This window comes from Peromyscus californicus, unplaced genomic scaffold, assembly GCF_007827085.1.
Source record: "Peromyscus californicus insignis strain IS unplaced genomic scaffold, ASM782708v3 Scaffold_9__1_contigs__length_137607984, whole genome shotgun sequence".
In the NCBI taxonomy this organism is placed as follows: Eukaryota; Metazoa; Chordata; class Mammalia; order Rodentia; family Cricetidae; genus Peromyscus; species Peromyscus californicus.
The window spans coordinates 22,646,289-22,660,266 of NW_026294617.1; the positions used below are offsets into that span (position 1 = coordinate 22,646,289).

Genomic DNA, 13,978 nt, shown 5'->3' on the forward strand with positions numbered 1-13,978 from the left:
TGATTCAGAGGGCCTTCTTCTCCTGGTGTTCTCCATCTCTTCTGGCTCTTACATTCTTTCTACCCGCTCTTCCACAGGGTTCCCCAAGTTCTAAGGGGAGGGATTTGATGGAGACAACCTATTTAGAACTGTGTATTCCAAGGTCTCTCTCTTTGCATAATGTTTGATTGTGGATCTCATTGTTTGTTCCCATCTGCTACAGGAGGAAGCTTCTCTGATGATGGCTGAGTAAGGCACTGATCTATGAGTTTAGCAAAATGTCTTTAGGAGTCATTTTATTCTTACTTTTTTTTTTTAGATCCATGGTATTTATTTTTACCTAATTCTCTGTTCTCTTTGATCTCTGGCTCTCAGTCACCTAAACAGTATTGGGTATGGGTTCCATCTCGTGGAGTGGGCTGTAAGCCAAATCAGACATTGGTTGGCTACTCCCAGAAGCTTTATGCCACAATTACCTTAGTATATCTTACAGACAGGACACCATTGTAGGTCAAAGGTTTTGTGGCTGGGTTGGTGTTTATGTTTCTCTTTTGGTAGCCTGTGGAGTACCTTCCCGTACCAAAGACCATAGAAGATGGGAGTGAAGGTTCTATGTAGGCACCAGCTCACCATCTCCATGTTTAATGATTTGTGTGGGTGTTGTCCTCAGCAATGGGGCCTTGTTGTTCATTTGAAGAGAACAATTTACCTTGGCAATTGCTTGGGTTGTTTGAGAATTTCCATGGGACCCCTTTGGTCAAAAACTCTATTGGATGTGACCCAGTCCTGGTATTGGAAGATTTGTTTGGTGTCAAGAAATGGCCAGATGGGACTCTGTCAGGATCTTTCTACATAGCTCTGGCTGTCCTACTACTAACTATGTAGATCAGGTTGGCATCAAACTCACAGAGATCTGGCTACCTCTACCTTCCAACCGCTGGGATTAAAAGCTTGCACCAAGCTAGCTAAGATTGTTGTTTTTTTCTTCCAATCAGAAAACAAGAGACAAGTTCATTGAACACAAGTTCAATGGATTGCCTTGAATACTGCTGTTATTTAAATAAATGAGTCAAAATATTTTATTATTGGGTAGCAAAATCAGAGAATCCTGGAGTGAGTCTGACTTATTTTGAAATAAGGTTTATTAATTATTTTAGTAACTATTATATACTTTATTCATAAGGCTATATTCAATAGTTCTTTTAAATATGTTTTAAATTGAAATAAAGTTACATAACTTTCTCCCTCCATTTCCTTACTTCAGCTCATACCAGATAAACCTCTCTACAAGCCCTTCCATGTCTCCCCCACTATCAATTTGATAACATCTTTTTCTTTATTATTTTTACATATATATATATATATATATATATATAATGTATGTGTGTGTGAGAGTGAATGCATGTGTGTGTGTATTTTATGTGTGTGTTGTGTATAATTTTAGATAAATGTAAAATAATATGACTCTTTGAGACTTTATCAAACAATCTTGTTATTGTCTTTGTCCCTCCCTCTCATGCACTATCCTCCTTCTATGCTCCCAGTTGAAGCTCCCTCCCCATGTTTCCGTTTCCCACTTCATATCACCTATATTCTGCTATTTTTCTCTCACCCCACCCCAGGGCCTACTTCTACTTTCCTGATTTCTGTGCTAACTCCACGATTTTGTGGGCTTTTGATTGGGACTGCTTTGAGTCTGTAAATGGCTACATTTCACAATATTGATTCTACTGATCCATGAACATGAAATGCCTTTTCACTTTCTAGCATCTTAATCTCTCTCTTTAGACATCTGAGTTTTCATTGTAGATGTCTTTCATCTCCTTAGTTTATTCCAAGATATTTTAGTGGTTTTGGTGATACTGTAAATAGGAGTGTGTCCATGTCTCGTTCTTAGCACGTTTGTTATTGGTAATGTGTTTTTGCTTGGTGTATAGAAAGGCTACTGATTTTTAAAAGTTGATTTTTAACCCTGTCACTTGGCTGAAATTGTTGATTGTTTCTAGTTTTCTGGTGGGATTTTTAAGGATCTCTTATGTATAACTGTATCATCTGCTAATAGAGATAATTTGACTTCTTTTCCTATTTCTATCCCTTTAATTTCTTTTCTTGCCTTCCTACTCTGGCTAGTGCTTCCAGCACAATATTGAAAAGGAGTGAGGGTGGTGGGGAGCCCTTTCTTTTTTCTGGTTTTAATGGGATTGCTTTGAGTTTTTCTCCATCCAGGATATGTTGGCTGTGGGTTCGTCATATGTAGCCTGTATTATATTGAAGTATGTTCCCTCCAGAACTACTTTCTCTAGGACTTTTATCATGAAGGCATGTTGGATTTTGTCAAAATTTCTTCTGCAGATATTGAGATGATCATGTGATTTTGTCTTTAAGCTTATATGATTTATTATACTTATGGAAATGAAAAGCCAACTTGATCATGGTAGATGATCTTCCTGGTATGTTCTTGTATTCAGTTTACTAGTATTTTATTAGAGATTTTTGCGTCTATGTTCATCAGGAATATCAATTTGTAGTTTAGTTTTTTGTGTGTTGTTTTATCTTTACTTGGTTTGGGAGAGTACTGGCTTCATAGAACAACTTTAGATCATGGAAAAATTACCTTTCTCTTTCTACTATAGCAGATAATTTTCCTGGGTACAGTAGTCTAGGTTGGGAGTCATGGTCTTTTAGAGTTTCCATTGAGAAATCAGGTGTTATTCTGAAGGGTTTTTCCTTTATATATGACTTGTGTTTGTTCTCTTGCAGCTTTCAATATTTTTTCTTTGTTCTGTATATTTAGTGTTCTGACTATGAAAAGCCATAGGGTGTTTGTCTTTTGGTCTTGTTTGATTGGGATTCTGTGTGCTTCTTGTATCTGGATGGCTATGTCTTTCCCTAGTTTAGGGAAGTTTTCTTCTATGATTTTGCTAAAGATTTGGTCTATGCCATTGATCTGGGATTCTTCCCCATCTTTTATGCCATAATTCAAAGATTTGGTCTTTTGGTGGCATTCTACATTTCCTATATATTTCTTTCCTGTACTTTAAGTTTTTTCTTTTCCTTTTTCTTATTTTGTCTCGATTCTCTTCTTTATGTTTGAATTCTGATATTCTATCTTCTGCTTGATTCATTCCACTTGTAAGACTGTCCTTGGTTTTCTAGTTGGGTTTTTGGGTTTTTCAATTCCATCTTTATTTCAGCTTGAGTCCTCTTCAACATTTCTATCTCTTTTCAATTCAGTTTCCACATCCTGAATTATCTTCACTATTTTGCATATTTATATTTTCTTGGACATCACTCAAGTGCTTATTATTACCCTCTTGGTGCTCAATAAATGTTTATGTCTTCTTTAAATTTCTTGTTCTTTTAAATTCTGTTTCCTGGGTTTAAGAGAACACCTCTGTAGGACTAGTTGTTTTGATGGGAGACATGCTGTTTTGACTATTCATGTTTCTTTTATTTCTTCAATTTCACCTGGGCATGTGAACTTCTTTCCGTGATTGTATCTGATGTGAAAATCTGGCCTTACTTAGATTGGACCAGTACAGGAGATGCATAACCTCAGCCAGGCCAGGTAAAATTTGTGGGTGGGCTGTTTAACTGTACCAGGGAAAGATGCCTCAGAAACCATGGGTCTTTGGCTAGACCAGGAAAAGGGGGTACACAAATGGAGAGGGTTCATGGCCACAGTTCTCACACTATGCTTGTGTGTTTGAAGATGGCAGCAGGTTGGGGGAAGAGCAGAGATAGAAGACTGGCTTGCTCAGAATAGATGGCTCACACACTAAGAGGACTCGTAGATTATGGGTCTGGAATTAGACTTGTATCATTAATTCTTGTGGAGAAAAAGATCTGGAAAGTAATGGATTAAAATGGAGGCTATGAAGTAGAGGACTTGAAGACTGACAGTTTTTAATTAATTCTTACAAGTGTGAAATAAACTAGTATTAAAATCATCTGAAAGGATGCTCAGACAGTAGATATATATTGATTTGTGTTTAGAGATGCATATTTAAAAATTAAGTATTTGTAAATATATAAATGAAAGCATGTTTTCATTGTTATTATAGTAATTCACTTTACTGTAATAATGTAGGAAAGAATAAATTAAATTTATTTTAGCCACGAGAACATTTTTCAGTGTTTTTGGTTCCATAAGACTTCAAAACATTTTAGTGTAACTTCTTAAATAAAGACTAAAGCTTGTTTTTGCAATTAGAACTTAATGTTGAAAGCCTGAACATTTCATTTATCAATAAGCCTGCGATTAACTGATAGCTAAGTTCTCAGAAATGCTGGAATAAATGATCTTTCTTTCTACTCTCCTCACCTCTGCTCTCCTCTAAAATAAATCATTTCCAAACTGTCAGCAAGGATGAGAAATTTCTAGCTAAAGACCTTTTTTTCCCTCCTCTAAGGCCTTGAAAAAAGGGGTTTAGAGTGAAAAGTGTCATAACTACAATAGTAAGTGCATTCTAGCAAGAATAAATAAAATTGCAAAGCCTGACAGTGAAGAATACGGAGAGGAATTCAAGTGACTAAACCTCAAATAAAGGATTATCCTTGTTTGTGAGAAATCTATTCCAGGAAGAAATCAATGCAGCAGCCTCTGCATACAGAAGCAGCCGTGCAGACTTGGGTGTTATAGGGAAACTGCAGCTGAGACTCACAATCCTTCAGGGCAGGTCTTTGGACCAGTAGCAGACACCTACCTTGGCCTCTTTCTGTACAGTTATTGGGCACTGAACACATTATTTAGAGAGCAGCTGTCCTAAATCAATGACACTCATGCTGTCATTAAAAGAAATTTGGTACTATATTTTTATAGCTCTATTAACTTTTATAATTTGAATTTCTACTTGGTGAAAGGGGAATGTAAAGAAAACTGAGGACTATGAATAAATTGTTAAGTGGTTTTAATTACTTAAAAATACCATGCCCAGTAGTGGAAGAAACAGAAATAAAGTGAAATTTAACATCCTTGTCCATTTTAGAGTCATAGCTAAGAGATTTTCTGAAGCCTTAAGATGGTTTGATGTCACCAACTGTGGTTATCTGTAGAACATGCAAACTTGGATCAAAGTGTCAACATGTGAACAAAGTATGTGCACTTATCAAGCAAGTTGCTACTGTTAGGTCACATGTTGTTAGATAAAAAATGTACTCATTAATAAAACCAAAGTTTTTGAAACAAAGTTAATGAAATTCATTCATTCACATGTCAAACATTTATTAAGTACCTCCAATGTACCTGACTATGTAAGTGGCAGAGAACAGAAACTCAAACACAAAGGTCTTTGCTCTTTTGAAACTGTTCCTCTAATTAAATATGTTCTTCTTTTTAACATTTTATTAATTTAGTTAATATTTAATCATTTTTCTTAAAAATGGGATTTATTCTAATTCAAAAGTTATGTGTATGTATATATGTCTGCTTGTGGGTATGTGCATGTGAGTGCAGTGTCCAGAAGAGGGCAACATATCTCCTGTAGTTGGAGTTAACAGACAGTTGTGAGCCACCCAACATGGGTACATGGAACCTAACAGGTCCTCTGCAAAAATAGCAACCATTATTAATCATTCAGCCATCCATCTCTCCAGCTCCTCTCCAGTTTTTGAACATGATCTCTTTATATATGCTTTAGATATCTCTACCTCTATTTTGTAATACAAAAGCAAAACAATGAAACCATGCTTCTACTCTGGGAGCTAAAAAAAAAACAAAAACAAAAACAAAAAAAACCCGGAAAATTCTGATTTGCTCAGAAAGAAAGATTATGTATTTTCCTTCTGTGTTAAGGACTGTGCATTTCTACAAGAGTAGCTATTTGACTTGTTAATTTTCCTAGTTAGGGTTACTATTGCTATGATGAGACACCATGACCAAAAGCAAGTTGGAGAGGGAAGGGTTTTTTTGGCTTATATCATCATGGTCATCACTGAAGGAAGTCAGGGCAGGAACTCATAATCAGGGCAGGAATCTAGAGGCAGGAGCTGATGCAGAGGCCATGTATGGGTGCTACTTACTGGCTTGCCCCATATGGTTTGCTCAGCATGCTTTCTTATAGAACCCAGGACCACCAGCCCAGGGATAATACCACTCACAATGGGCTGGGCCTTCCACCATCAATCACTAATTAAGAAAATGCCCTACATCTTTATCTTGGGGAGGCATTTTCTCAATTGAGGTTCCCCCTTTCAGATACTATATACTATTAACTATCCACATAAAAATACTTATGTCATAGTTACTGTTATATTGCTGTGAAGAGACACCATGGCCAAGGCAACTCTTACAGTTTCAGAGGATTAACCCATTATGATCATCACAGGTAGCATGGTAGTAGGCACAGCACTAGAGAAGTAATTGAGAGCTGCATCCTGGTCTGCAGGCAGCCTGGGCCTGGAATGGGCTTTTTGAAATCTCAAAGCCCACCCCCTAGTGACACATTTCCTCCAACAAGGACACATCTAATCTAAAAAGGCCGTATCTCCTATCATTTTAATCCTTTCAAATAGTGCCACTCCCTAGTCACTAAGCATTCAAGTATATGAGCCTATGGGGGCCATTATCATTCAAACCACCACAACCTACAATACACATGCATCTGTGTATACATATACAATTTAAATGAAATTTCCTGTCTTGTCTGACAATGCTCCCTCCTAGAGCCATAGACTATCCAACAAAAAAACCATCATAGGTGTGAGAAGCTCTCTTCTAACTTGTTGGTTAGGGTGTCCAAGAGACTTCCAAAATTTTATAGGTTATAGATATTGCTCTGGGTTGCCCCTCAGAGGTGGGAGGTAAGTCCTTGTTGCTAAAAGTATCATAGACGTCAGAAACAGAACCCAGAGGATCTGACTTGACAGTCACCTCCCTGAAGACTATCTTTCACGGTATCAGAAGGTTCTATGCAACCTTCCAAAGGAGGGAAACAACCAATAGTCCTACACAGCTATGACAACTATAAACCACAATAACCAGCATGTCATAATAACTATAAGGGCATAGCAGTGGTACTCATACTTTCCCAGTAACAAACAGATCTCTAATTGGACTGAAGCCCTAGTGAACAAGAGGGAAAGCATATCTGGTGTGGTGATATTGTGTTCCCCAAAATATGGTGCACCCTAATAAACTTATCTGGGGTCAGAGAACAGAATACCCACTAGATATAGAGGCCAGAAAATAATGGCACACACGCCTTTAATCCTAGCATTCCAGAGGCAGAGATCTGCCTGGATCTCTGTGAGTTCAAGGCCACACTGGAAAAGCTAGGCTTGGTGACTCATGCCTTTAATCCCAGGAAGTGATGGCCGAAAGCAGAAAGGTATCTAAGGCATGAGAATGAGGAACTAGATGCTGGTTAAGCTTTTAGGCTTTTGAGCAACAGTTCAGCTGAGATATATTTCAGTGAGAACTCAGAGGCATCCAGTCTGAGGAAATGGGATCAGCTGAGGAATTGGTGAGGTGAGGTAGCTGTGGCTTGTTCTGCTTCTCTGATCTTCCAGTGTTCACCCCAATACCTGGCTCCAGGTTTGTTTTTATTAATAAGACTTTTTAAGATTCATGCTACAACCTGGTATTGGAAACCTAGACAACTACTCAGGATTAGTAAAGCCAGAGATTTGGAGGAAAATCTACCATCACCAATTTACTAAACCTGCATAATCTCTAACTACATTCTAAATATTTGTCCTTATACCCATAGATAAGTGTAGTACTCATCCCTCATCAAGAAAACTTCTCTTTGTAACAGAGACCATTACAGACAACCACAACTGATCACAGTGATCAAAAGGCAGAGTTATGGGGGTACAGACTCAATTGATACATCACAACTCCTGCACCTAAGGCCCAGGGATCATTGTGGAAAAGGGGAAGAAAAGATTGTAAAAGCCAGAGAATCAGGGAATTTGCTGTGAGATCTTGTTTCCTAGAAATGTCAGAAGCTATACCCACGAAGTCTCACCAATATGGCTGCCTACCTAAACAGGACCTGAAAAAGGAGGACAGCAATAGATGTGCTAACAAGAAAGGGGGGAAGCTTATGAGGCCTCATCCCTAGACAAAGAACACAGGAAATAAGGAATGATGAAAGTGGGAAGAGTACATCAGTTGGTTATCCAATAGCTAGTGGTCATCCTTGAGGACATATACAAGTAACATATGGACTGAGCAGGTTGTATTTATATATTTAGGAATACACACATGTGCATGCACACACATATGTTAAATTAAGTTAAAATTTAGTTTTAATTAAACAACTAATAAAGGAGGCCATAAATTTGGAGGACAACAAGGTGGGGTGCATGGAAAGGTTTGGAGTAGGGAAGGGGAAAATGATATAATTTTATTATCATCCCAAAAATATTTAGTAAAGAATGTCTTCTTTAAAGGATAGATGTCACAATTATTTCCAAGAGAACTATAAGTATTCTTTTTGAAAAAACAAGACAGAAGTCTATTAAAATGTGCTGAAGCCATTAATTTTCTGGTACAAGATGATCAGTCTTACATGATACTTGATATACACACGTACATGCATGCATGCGCGCGCGCGTGCGCGCGCGCGCACACACACACACACACACACACACACACACACACACACACAGAGGCTGGCTCAGAGACTAATTCACTCCATAAAAACTTTATGAGTAACACTAATCTGCCGGGTATTGCTCTTGTGGCTAGAGTTCTTGCTCACAGGAACTAACATTCAAGGGGAATTCTAGAGTAACAGAAAGTGCAGATGTCAAAATCATAAAAATTCTGTTCTATAAAACCTGTCTATAGGCATTAAAGCATATTGGTGGAGACACACAGTATGTCATATATTTACTTTGAACAGATGCCTGCTGTGTGCCTACTAAGTGCAAGGCACTTTTAGGAGTTAGACTTGATCTTAATGTTCAGATTCAAGAGATCCTGAATGGACATTAGGAATTTATCTTTTATGAGCCCTTTGAGTGAGTTCAACTAGACACACTTTTTCTTTTTATTATTTGAGCATTTCATATGATGTATTTTGAACAACTCCACTTTCCCCATTCCCTTCAGACTCCTGCCCTTCCCCCGACACTTTTCTTCAATGTGATCCTTTTTAAACATACTCAGTCCACTTAATACTACCACTGTGTACATGGGTATAGGGCCATGTACTGAAGCATGGGTAGCCTATCAGGGATCACACACCTGAAGAAAACTAACTTCTCCTTCCCCAACAGCCATCATGTTTTCATCCCTCATCCCATCCCCTCTATTGTTCCTCCCATCCTCAATTTACTCATGGAGGTCTTCTCTGTTTCGCCTTCCCAAGGTGATCCATGTATCCCTCTTAGGGTTCTCCTTATTTCCTAGCTTCTCTGGAGCTGTGGGATATATCCTGATTATCCTTTGTTTTACATCTAGTATCCACTTATGAGTGAGTATGTATCATGTTTGTCTTACTGAGTCTGGGTTATCTCACTCAGGATGATATTTTCTAGTTCCGTCCATTTGCCTGAAAATTTCATGGTGTCATTGTTTTTTTCATTGCTGAGTAGTATTCCATTGTGTATATGTACTATATTTTCTTTACCCATTCTTCAGTTGAGGGGCATCTACGTTGTTTCCAGGTGCTGACTATTATGAATAATGTTGCTATGAACACAGTTGAGCAAGTGTCCTTGTGGTATGATTGAGCATTCCTTGGGTATATGCCCAAGAGTGATATAGCTGGGTCTTGAGGTAGATTGATTCACAATTTTCTGAGAAGTTCCCATACTCATTTCCAAAGTGACTGTATAAGTTTGCACTCCCACCAACAGTGGTGGAGTGTTCTCCTTGCTCCACATCCTCTCCAACATAAGCTGTCATCATTGTTTTTGATCTTAGCCATTCTGACAGGTGTAAGATGGTATCTCAGAGTCATTTTGATTTGCATTTCCCTGATGACTAAGGATGTTGAGCAATTCCTTAAATGTCTTTTGGCCATTTGAAATTCTTCTGCTGAGACTTCTCTGTTTAGATTTGAAGCCCATTTTTAATTGGGTTTTTTTATAGTTTGCTGTCTAGTTTCATGAGTTCTTTATATATTTTGGAGATCAGCCCTCTGTCAGATGTGGGGTTGGTGAAGATCTTTTCTCATTCTGTAGGCTGTTGTTTTGTCTTATTTACTGTGTCCTTTGCCTTACAGAAGCTTCTCAGTTTCAGGAGGTCCTGTTTATTAATTGTTGTTCTTAGTGTCTGTGCTACTGGTGTTATATTTAGGAAGTGGTCTCCTGTGCCAATGCATTCTAGCCTACTTCCTACTTTCTCTTCTATCAGGTTTAGTGTAGCTGGATTCATGTTGAGGTCTTTGATCCACTTGGATTTGAGTTTTGTGCATGGCAATATATATGGATCTATTTGCAATTTTCTACATGTTGACATCCAGTTATGCCAGCACCATTTGTTGAAGATGCTTTCTTTTTTATATTGTACACTTTTGGCTTCTTTGTCAAAAACCATGTGTTCATATGTGTGTAGATTAATGTCAGGATCTTCACTTTGATTCCATTGGTCTACATGTTGGTTTTTATGCAAACACCAAGCTGTTTTTATTACTATAGCTCTATAATAGAGCTTGAAGTCAGGGATGGTGATACCTCCAGAAGTTGCTTTATTGTAAATGATTGCTTTAACTATCCTAGGTTTTATATTTTTCCCTATGAAGTTGAGCATTGTTCTTTCCAGGTCTGTGAAGAATTGTGTTGGGATTTTGATGGGGATTGCACTGAATCTGTAGATTGCTTTTGGTAAGTTTGCCATTTTTATTATATTAATTCTACATATCCATGAGCATGGGAGATCTTTTCATTTTCTGATATCTTCAAATTCTTTTTTTTTTCAAGGATTTAAAGTTCTTGTCATACAGGTCTTTCACTTGTTTGGTTAGAGTTACCACAAGGTATTTTATGTTATTTGTTGCTATTGTAAAGGGTGATGTTTCTATGATTTTATTCTCGGCCCATTTATCATTTGTATATAGTATATAGCTACTGATTTTTCTGAGTTTTACTTGTATCCTGCCACATTACTGAAGGTGTTTATCAGTTCCCTGGTAGAATTTTGGGGTCACTTATGTATACTATAATATCATCTGTAAATAGGGCAAGTTTGACTTCTTCCTTTCTAATTCCTATCCCCTTGATCTTCTTTTGTTGTCTTATTTCTCTAGCTAGAACTTCAAGTATTATGTTGAATAGATACGGGGAGAGTGGACAACCTTGTCTTGTTCCTGATTTTAATGGGATTGCTTTGAGTTTCTCTCCATTTAATTTGATGTTGGCTGGGCTGGCTGGAGAGATAGCTCAGTGGTTAAGAGCACTGACCTCTCTACCAGAGGACCTGGGTTTCAATTCCCAGCACCCACAGGGTGGCTCACAGCCACCTGTAATGAGATCTGGTGCCCTCTTCTGGCCTGCAAGAACACGTGTGAGCAGAACACTGTATATATAATAAATAAATAAATATTTAAAAAAATTTTGACGTTGGCTGTCGGGTTGCTGTAAATTGCCTTTATTATGTTTAAGTATGTTCCTTGTATTCCTGGTCTCTCCAAGACCTTTATCATGAAGAGGTGTTAGATTTTGTCAAAGGCTTTTTCAGCATCTAATGAGATGATCATGTGTTTTTTTTTCTTTCTGTATTTTTGTATGATGGATTTTTTTTTTTTATTTTGCAGTACAATTCAGTTCTATATATCAGCCACGGATTCCCTTGTTCTTCCCCATCCCGCCCCCCTCACTTTCCCCCCATCCCACCCCCCATTCCTACCTCCTCCAGGGCAAAGCCTCCCCCGAGGACTGAGATCAACCTGGTAGACTCAGTCCAGGCAGGTCCAGTCCCCTCCTCAAGGGCGAGCCAAGTGACCCTGCATAGGCCCCAGGTTTCAAACAGCCAACTCATGTAATGAGCATAAGACCCGGTCCCACTGCCTGGATGCCTCCCAAACAGATGAAGCCAATCAACTGTCTCACCCATTCAGAGGGCCTGATCCAGTTGGGGACCCCTCAGCCATTGGTTCATAGTTCATGTGTTTCCATTCATTTGGCTATTTGTCCCTGTGCTTTATCCAACCATGGTCTCAACAATTCTAACTCATATAAACCCTCCTCTTTCTCGCTAATTGGACTCCCAGAGCTCCACCCGGGGTCTAGCCATGGATCTCTGCATCCAGATCCCTCAGTCTTTGGATGGGGTTTCTAGCATGACAATTAGGGTGTTTGGCCATCCCATCACCAGAGTAGGTCAGTTCGGGCTATCTCTCGACCATTGCCAGCAGTCTGTTGTGGGGGTATCTTTGTGGATTTCTGTGGGCCTCTCTAGCACTTTGCTTCTTCCTATTCTCATGTGGTCTTCATTTACCATGGTCTCCTATTCCTTGTTCTCCCTCTCTGTTGTTGATCCAGCTGGGATCTCCCGCTCCCCCAAGCTCTCTTTCCCTCGACCCTCGCCCTTCATTACCCCCACTCATGTCCAGGCTATTCGTGTAGATCTCTTCCATTTCTCCGTCATTGGGCAATCCCCGTGTCTTTCTTGGGGTCCTGTTTTCCAGGTAGCCTCCCTGGTGATGTGAGTAACAGTCCAGTCATCCTTGTTCCACATCTAGTAGCCTCCTATGAGTGAGTACATACCATGTTTGTCTTTCTGAGTCTGGGTTACCTCACTCAGGATGATTTTTTTCTAGATCCATCCATTTGCCTGCAAACCTCATGATGTCATTGTTTTTCTCTGCTGAGTAGTATTCCATTGTGTATATGTACCACATATTGTTTATCCATTCTTCAGGAAGGGCATCTAGGTTGTTTCCATATTCTGGCTTTTACATACATGCTGATATGAACATAGCTGAACAAGTGCTCTTGTGGTATGATTGAGCATTCCTTGGGTATATGCCCAAGAGTGGTATAGCTGGATCTTGGGGGAGATTGATTCCCAATTTTCTAAGAAAGCACCATTTTGATTTCCAAAGTGGTTGTACAAGCTTGCATTCCCACCAGCAGTGGAGGAGCGTTCCCCTAGCTCCACATCCTCTCCAGCATAAAGTGTCTTCAGTGTTTTTGATCTTAGCCATTCTGACAGGCATAAGGTGTTATTTCAGAGTTGTTTTGATTTGCATTTCCCTGATGATTAGGGATGTTGAGCAATTCCTTAAATGTCTTTCAGCCATTTGAGTTTCGTCTGTTGAGAATTCTCTGTTTAGTTCTATAGCCCATTTCTTAATTGGACTGTTGGGCATTTTGATGTCTAATTTCTTGAGTTCCTTATATATTCTGGATATCAATCCTCTGTCAGATGTGGGGTTGGTGAAGACCTTTTCCCATTCTGTAGGCTGTCGCTTTGCCTTGTTGACCGTATCCTTTGTTCTACAAAAGCTTCTCAGTTTCAAGAGGTCCCATTGATTGATTGTTTCTCTCAGTGTCTGTGCTACTGGTGTTATATTTAGGAAGTGATCTCCTATGCCAATGCGTTCAAGACTACTTCCTACTTTCTCTTCTATCAGGTTCAGAGTAGCTGGATTTATGTTGAGGTCCTTGTATGATGGATTATATTGACAGATTTTCATATGTTTAACCATCCTTCCATCTCTGGGATGAAGCCTACTTGATCATGGTGGATGATTTTTTGATGTGTTCTTGGATTCAGTTTTGCCAGTATTTTATTGAGTGTTTTTGCATCAATGTTCATGAGGGAGATAAGTCTGTAATTCTCTTTCTTTGTTGCATCTTTGTGTGGTGTAGGTATCAGGGTAAATGTAGCCTCATAGAAATAGTTTGGCAATGTTCCTTCTGTTTCTATTATGTGGAACAATTTGAGGAGTATTAGCATTAGCCCCTTTTTGAAGAATTTGGTAGAATTCTACACTGAAACCATCTGGCCCTGGGTTTTTTTTGGTTGGGAGACTTTTAATGACTCCTTCTATTCCCAGAGGAGTTATAGGTCTATTTAAATTGTTTATCTGGTCTAGATTTA

General features: G+C 38.8%; 1 protein-coding gene across 2 annotated transcripts in view; it reads left to right on the forward strand.

Moving 5' to 3' along the window:
• The window catches only part of CUNH4orf33 (chromosome unknown C4orf33 homolog), a 92,005-nt gene that overhangs the window by 72,150 nt on the left and 5,877 nt on the right, over positions 1–13,978 (forward strand). The window lies entirely within an intron of this gene.